A 7098-nucleotide genomic window follows, 5' to 3' on the forward strand; every position below is an offset into this window, starting at 1 on the left:
AAAAAGATCCAGATAAGATAGGAGATAAATCTAGTAAAATAAATTTAATAGGGATAAATCCTCTAAGTTAAAAAAATTGATTGTGGAAGTTCAGGATTTATTCACTTATTCATTCAATAAACACTTATTTCATTTCTCTTTGTGTAAGGAACTATACTAAGTATTAGAAATTGAAAGATGAAAAACATCTCTGTGCTTTAAGAGATTACCATCAGCTAAAGGGATATTACAAATGCACAAATAATTCAAGATAAAATGTGACTGGAGGAAAGAAGAGACCCAGAACAAGCTGTCTAGAGAAAATGAGGCAGAAGATAAGACTATCATCTGGCTTTATCAGGGAAGGGTTCATGAAGGAGGTGACACTTGAGTTGGGCCTTGAGAAAAGAAAAGGTTTTCAATAGGCAGAAACTAGGTCAGATTGTATCCTAGGCATGGGGATGGCCTTCGTGAAAGAGACCTGGGAACAGAAAGTTGTCCAACTTGGGTGAGGTATGAAGTATATGAAAAGAATTGAAGCCATATTGTGTAGGGCCTTGAATATTAGACTAAGAATTTTGTCTTTTATCCTAGAAGCAATAGGGAAACACTAGGAGTTTTTGCGGAGGGATTGACATGGTCAGATCTGTTTATTAAGAAGATTATTTGGCAGCTATATGTTCAGTATCCACCAGTGATATTCAAAACCAGCCTCATCATGGTGTGGAGGTAACCTTGTCTTCTCAAAGACTATGCCCACTAAGCACAAACTTAGGTAAGTCCTACCAAGCTAAAAAGACTTAGTGCTCATCAGTGTTATATTGTGTGATTGTTTTCCAAGGACTAGCCTAGTTAAAATCAGAAAGGCTAATCACAGGATCATGAATTTTTCAACCAAAGCTTCTCTAAAGAACATCTACATAGATAGATATTGATCTGCTTTGGTAGAGAGTACTCATACTGGCAAACTCATAGATCAATGAATTAATGAAGAAGTATGAAGTACTAGGGAGAAAGATGAGAGCCAGGGAGACCAGTAAGGACATCATTACTAGCCAAGAGGTGAATTCTAGATGTGTTGAGGCCATGGAATATACCGGACTCAGAAAGAGATTGGGTGTGGGGAGAAGACAGAAGGAAACAGTCAAAGATGACTCCAAAGCTCTGATGGAGGTATTATGACTAGACAAGAGTTCGTGTAAAAACAAACAAAAGTTGGAGTTTTAAGTAAATTCTAAATTCAATATGAGTCAACAATATGGCACAGTAAATAAAAAAAGTTAATGGCATCTTGGGCAGATTTAACAGAAGATCAGAGTGTCCACTGCCAGATAGAGGCTATCCTGCCCACATCAGCCCATGGCTCTAGAGCAAATTTGCAGAAGGACTTGGATGAGCTGTAGTATGTCCAAAGGAGAGTGCTTAGGAGGTCGAGGGGGTTGGGAATCATGCCCCATGAGGATCAGATAAAAAAAATGAGGAAGTTTAACCCAGAGAAAAAAAACCTTAAGAGAAATGATAGTTCTCTAAAGGTATTTAAGGATCTATCTGTCGGAACAGGAATTAGGTGACTTTTGCTTGGTGCCAGAGGAACAATAGGTAGAAGTTGTATTGATGGAGAATAAGACTGTAGGTAAGGGAAACTGTTCCAGCAATTACAAGTTGTCCAAAAATGGGATGGGATGGCCCTAGAGGCACTGAGTTTTCCATTACTGAAAGTCTTCAAGCAAAGACTGAATATAACTACTTGCAAGGTAGATTACGAGAGTGTCATTTAATATTGCTACTAATGGGTTTTCAGATAGGAGATCTTATTGTATTTAAATCTTTTCTAAATGCATAATATCTGATTATATAAATAGGGCCCTGCTATTAACTTCACTATTAGGCACCAGGGAATTGGGACAGAATGCATCATAGCTCTCCAATCTTAAAATATTGGTGCCATACTTAGTGCAGGCACCTAATCAATTTATCCCTACTATAGCTCAGTGGAAAGAAATCTACCAGCCTCCACCTTCCCCAGTAGCAAGGATTCAGGTGTGGACTACATGCTCAGTATTTTATCTTTTCTGGGCACCCAAATGGCTACTCAGGACCTAGAGAGTAATCTTTTCTATAACTTCCTTATGTTTTCTGAACTTAAGAGTTTCTCTGAATGCACCAAGGATTCTTTACCATTCTCTGTTCTCCCCTCTCCCCCACCCCTACTATCCACTTTCCTGTGGGATTCTTAATGTTAAATCTTTTTAAAGTGAAAATGTAATCTATAGACAGTATCACCTCTGGTCCCTCAGAGATTTGAGTTTATAATCATGAGGAATTTTTGTGTTGATTTACCTATCTTGGGTCTCTAGCTGCTACTAAGTTTTAAATACCTAGAAAAATCTAAGTAAATCCAAGTCAGCTGTTCATCATGCTAACAGATCCAGGAATCTAAGCCAGCAAACATTTAAAAGGAACATTAATGAATAAGAAAGCAACAGAAAATACCATCAGTCATTTTTCTGTATAAGTACAGTTTCATTCCTTTTCTTCTGCCTTTGGGGAATTAGTTCTTTCAAAAAACGTGCTGGAATGGTATAGGCCAGGTCTCTGCAGCCCCAGTGTATCCTTGGCTAGGTCCTGGAACTGAAAACTTGTAAAGGGCCAAGTCTGTGTCTAGGATTACCTGTTTTCTCTGCTCTGTTACTCATCAGGTCCCAACTTGACTTGCCTAAGGAACTACTTGTTCAAAGACTTGATCATGTTCATCAGCTTTTCCACACAGCAAGGATATCTCATTTTACTGTGCTCTGTGTAGGTATAAACTTAGCAGTAACCTTCATTCCTTTTCACCCAGCTTCTTTATAAATAAAATGAGTTCTCAGCTGTTTCTCTGGCAGGAGAGGAGGGGAGAGGCTTTCTCAGTTCCTGGTTGTATTGCAGGGGTGGGGTGGGGGCGGGGCTGAGGGTGGAGAGTGGAACTGAGAGCTGGAGGGTGAGCTGGAAAACATAGGATGTCATTTCTCTCTGTTCCTCCTACAGTACGTTCAGTGAGTCTCTCCCTTCTCTGACAAGAGAAGTGGGGAAGAAACTGAATGTAGGCTGGCCCCCTACTCAGAGCAGGTGTAATGAAGAGAAATTAAGGGATTGGTTAGATGTATTTCCTAGGTTAGTGAGAAGATTATGCCCCATGCCAGCTTCCCAATTTCTCAACCAAGAGTTAATAACTTCCTCATAAAAAAAAAAAATTACACCATCTTCTTATTCTAGCAGACAAATAGCCAAGGGTAATAAGTAGTACCTGAAACTCCTGGACTCTTAACTCTTCACTCAGAATGAAAAGTTTTCTCACAAATGAGGTAGATAAAGCACTGGACTGCAAGTCAGAAAATAACTAAGTTCAAATGACAAAAATTCAACAATTTTAAGCAAAATTCACCTAATTTCTGTTCCATATGACAGACCCTTAAGTCCTTGAAGAGAACTATCATTTTGGTTCAAATTGTGACTTGGTTCAAATCTTGCCTTAGGTATTTCCTAGCTTTTACCCTGACTGGGCAATTCACTTAGTCTCTTTCAGCCTCAATTTTCCAATTTTATAAAATAGGGACAATGGAGCAGCTAGGTGGCATTGAGTAAAGCCCTGGCCCCAGAGTCAGGAGGACCCAAGTTTGATTCCAGCCTCAGTCAATTAACACCCACACAAAAAAAAACTAGCCATGTAACCTTGGGCAATTGCCCTCCAAAAAGGCAAAAAAAAAAAAAAAATAGGGACGATAATAGCACCTACCTCCCAGGGTTGTGAAAATGTAGCAAAATTATATAAGTAAAGTGCTTTGTAAGCCTTAAAGTACAAATACATGCTAGATAATATGATCACCAGAATAGCACAAAATACCCCCAATACCAAGTAGCTAAAACATAGCATCCTCCAATATACACTTTCAAAAAAATTTGTGAGCTGTTACATTTTTCATTAAGTCATTCCTCATTGTTGATGATTACTATGAAGATGGATATCACTTTCATAAATGTTTTCTGTTTAAGAATTTCAGCTGCCTATAATTTTAAAATATAAAGGAGAATCCTAAGAAGTTTATATTGTCACATTTAATAATACTAAACATTTATTTATTACTTTAAGGTTCACAAAGAATTTTGCATATATTATTTTACTTAAGGCTCACAACACCTGTGAGTCAGGTAATACAAGTCAATATCTGTAGTACTAACCTCATAAATACCTCATTTTATAAATAAGGAAACTGTGGCAGTGCCAAAAGTTGAGTGGCTATTCCATGGTCACAAAATAATAAAGGTCAAAAGCAGGACTCCGATCCAGTTCTTTCCTGACTTTAAGTATAGTTCTCTTCCTACAATATGTTGCCTCTCAGATTTAGTAAGATTTATTTTTCTCATAGTGGTTTCCGTTCTACTCTTAGGTAAGTGTATTTCTAACAGTGAGAGAGCAAACAGTAAATTCTAGTAGGTAATAAATAAGAGATAAGGGTCTACTCAGCGCAGCAGCAGCCTTTCTCTCTCCACAGTGGTCAGCTACGACCTCCCCCGACTCCCCAGCAACCATGTCGAAGGGACCTGCAGTTGGCATTGATCTTGGCACCACTTACTCCTGTGTGGGAGTCTTCCAACATGGGAAAGTGGAGATCATTGCTAATGACCAAGGAAACAGGACCACCCCAAGCTACGTGGCCTTCACCGACACAGAACGTTTAATCGGTGATGCTGCAAAGAATCAAGTTGCAATGAACCCCACCAACACAGTTTTTGATGCCAAACGTCTGATTGGTTGCAGATTTGATGATGCAGTTGTACAATCAGACATGAAGCATTGGCCTTTTACGGTGGTGAATGATGCAGGCAGGCCTAAGGTCCAAGTGGAGTACAAAGGGGAGACCAAAAGTTTCTATCCAGAGGAAGTATCTTCTATAGTCTTGACCAAGATGAAAGAAATTGCTGAAGCTTACCTTGGGAAGACCGTCACAAATGCTGTGGTCACAGTACCAGCCTATTTCAACGATTCCCAACGTCAGGCCACCAAAGATGCTGGAACCATAGCTGGTCTCAATGTGCTTCAAATCATCAATGAGCCAACTGCTGCTGCTATTGCTTATGGCTTGGACAAAAAGGTTGGTGCCGAGAGAAATGTGTTGATCTTTGACCTTGGAGGTGATACCTTTGATGCCTCCATTCTTACCATTGAAGATGGCATCTTTGAGGTCAAGTCCACAGCTGGGGACACCCACTTGGGTGGGGAGGACTTTGACAACCGAATAGTCAACCATTTCATTGCCAAGTTCAAGCAAAAGCACAAGAAGGACATCAGTGAGAACAAGAGGACTGTTCGCCGTCTGTGCACTGCTTGTGAACGTGCAAAGCGTACCCTCTCTTCCAGTACCCAGGCCAGTATTGAGATTGATTCCCTCTATGAAGGTATTGACTTCTATACATCAATCACAAGAGCCTGTTTCGAAGAGCTGAATGCTGATCTCTTCCGTGGCACCCTGGACCCTGTGGAGAAGGCCTTAAGAGATGCCAAGCTAGATAAGTCTCAGATTCATGACATCGTCCTGGTGGGTGGTTCCACTCGAATCCCCCAAATCCAGAAGCTTCTGCAAGACTTCTTCAATGGCAAGGAGCTCAATAAGAGTATCAATCCTGATGAGGCTGTTGCTTATGGTGCAGCTGTCCAAGCTGCCATTTTGTCTGGAGATAAATCTGAGAATGTGTAGGACTTGCTTTTGTTGGATGTCACTCCTCTTTCCCTTGGAATTGAAACTGCTGGTGGAGTTATGACCGTTCTGATCAAATGCAATACCACCATCCCCACCAAGCAGACACAGACCTTTACCATCTATTCAGACAACCAGCCTGGTGTGCTTATTCAGGTTTATGAAGGTGAGAGAGCGATGACAAAGGATAACAATCTGCTTGGCAAATTTGAGCTCACAGGAATTCCTCCAGCACCCAGGGGTGTTCCTCAGATTGAAGTAACGTTTGACACTGATGCAAATGGCATCCTCAATGTTTCTGCTGTGGATAAGAGCACAGGCAAGGAGAACAAGATCACTATCACCAATGATAAAGGACGTCTGAGCAAAGAAGACATTGAGCGTATGGTCCAGGAGGCTGAGAAATATAAGGCTGAGGATGAAAAGCAGAGAGACAAGGTATCTTCCAAGAATTCTCTTGAATCTTATGCTTTCAACATGGAAGCAACTGTAGAGGATGAAAAACTGCAAGGCAAAAGTGGTGATGAAGACAAACAGAAGATCCTTGACAAATGTAATGAAATAATCAACTGGCTGGATAAGAACCAGACTGCTGAGAAGGAAGAATTTGAGCATCAGCAGAAAGAATTGGAGAAGGTCTGCAACCCCATTATTACTAAGCTGTAACAGAGTGCAGGAGGCATGCCTGGTGGGTTCCCAGGGGGTGGAGCAGCCCCATCTGGAGGTGCTTCTTCTGGACCCACCATTGAAGAGGTCGACTAAACACATCAGAGCATTCCACACAGCTTTTCAAAAATTGAAGGACTCAAATTTGTAGCCAAGGCAGTAGCAGTTTAAAAGTAACATTTAAGCTACTGTGTAAATCTGGGCATTTTGAATACTTGAATGTGTGCAGAGGGAGAGAAGTAAACAACATTGCACTTTATCAGTACTGTAAACAAGTGGAAATGCAATTGTCTTGGAGAATAAAATCTATTTAAAATTGGCACCATAACAAAAAATAAATAAATAAATAAGAGATAAGTTTCAAGCACCTCTCATATAAATGAAGTTGACTACATTCCCTTTGCCAGCTTATAATAGCAGATTTCTAATCATATTTCTAAATTTAAATTAGTTTGTGATGATCTGTAATATCAGTGACTAAAATTATCTTAAGTATGGCAAGAATTTACTACCTAAAAAATTGTAACTGAAACTATCTTCATAAAAATGTGCTAAGACGAATATGTGCTCTTATTTAATTGAATAATTAAAACACACACATGCCAAGTTAAGAATACTAATTCTAACTCAAGATCTTTTAGTAGCATGATTATAATTTTAGCAGATAGATGATCTCCTTGAATCCAAAGGCTGAAGTGTCTTGGTAATATTAGAAGCA

At 39.8% G+C, this 7098-nt stretch overlaps 1 pseudogene; it reads left to right on the top strand.

Annotated features, from left to right (window-relative positions):
* Positions 1-4458: 4458 nt before the first annotated feature.
* On the top strand, positions 4459-6737 carry LOC138169233 (heat shock cognate 71 kDa protein-like; annotated as a pseudogene).
* The last annotated feature ends 361 nt before the right edge of the window (positions 6738-7098 follow it).

Source organism: Petaurus breviceps, unplaced genomic scaffold (assembly GCF_028583685.1).
Source record: "Petaurus breviceps papuanus isolate PSGF00001 unplaced genomic scaffold, PetGlider_PUasm1.0 37, whole genome shotgun sequence".
NCBI lineage: Eukaryota > Metazoa > Chordata > Mammalia > Diprotodontia > Petauridae > Petaurus > Petaurus breviceps.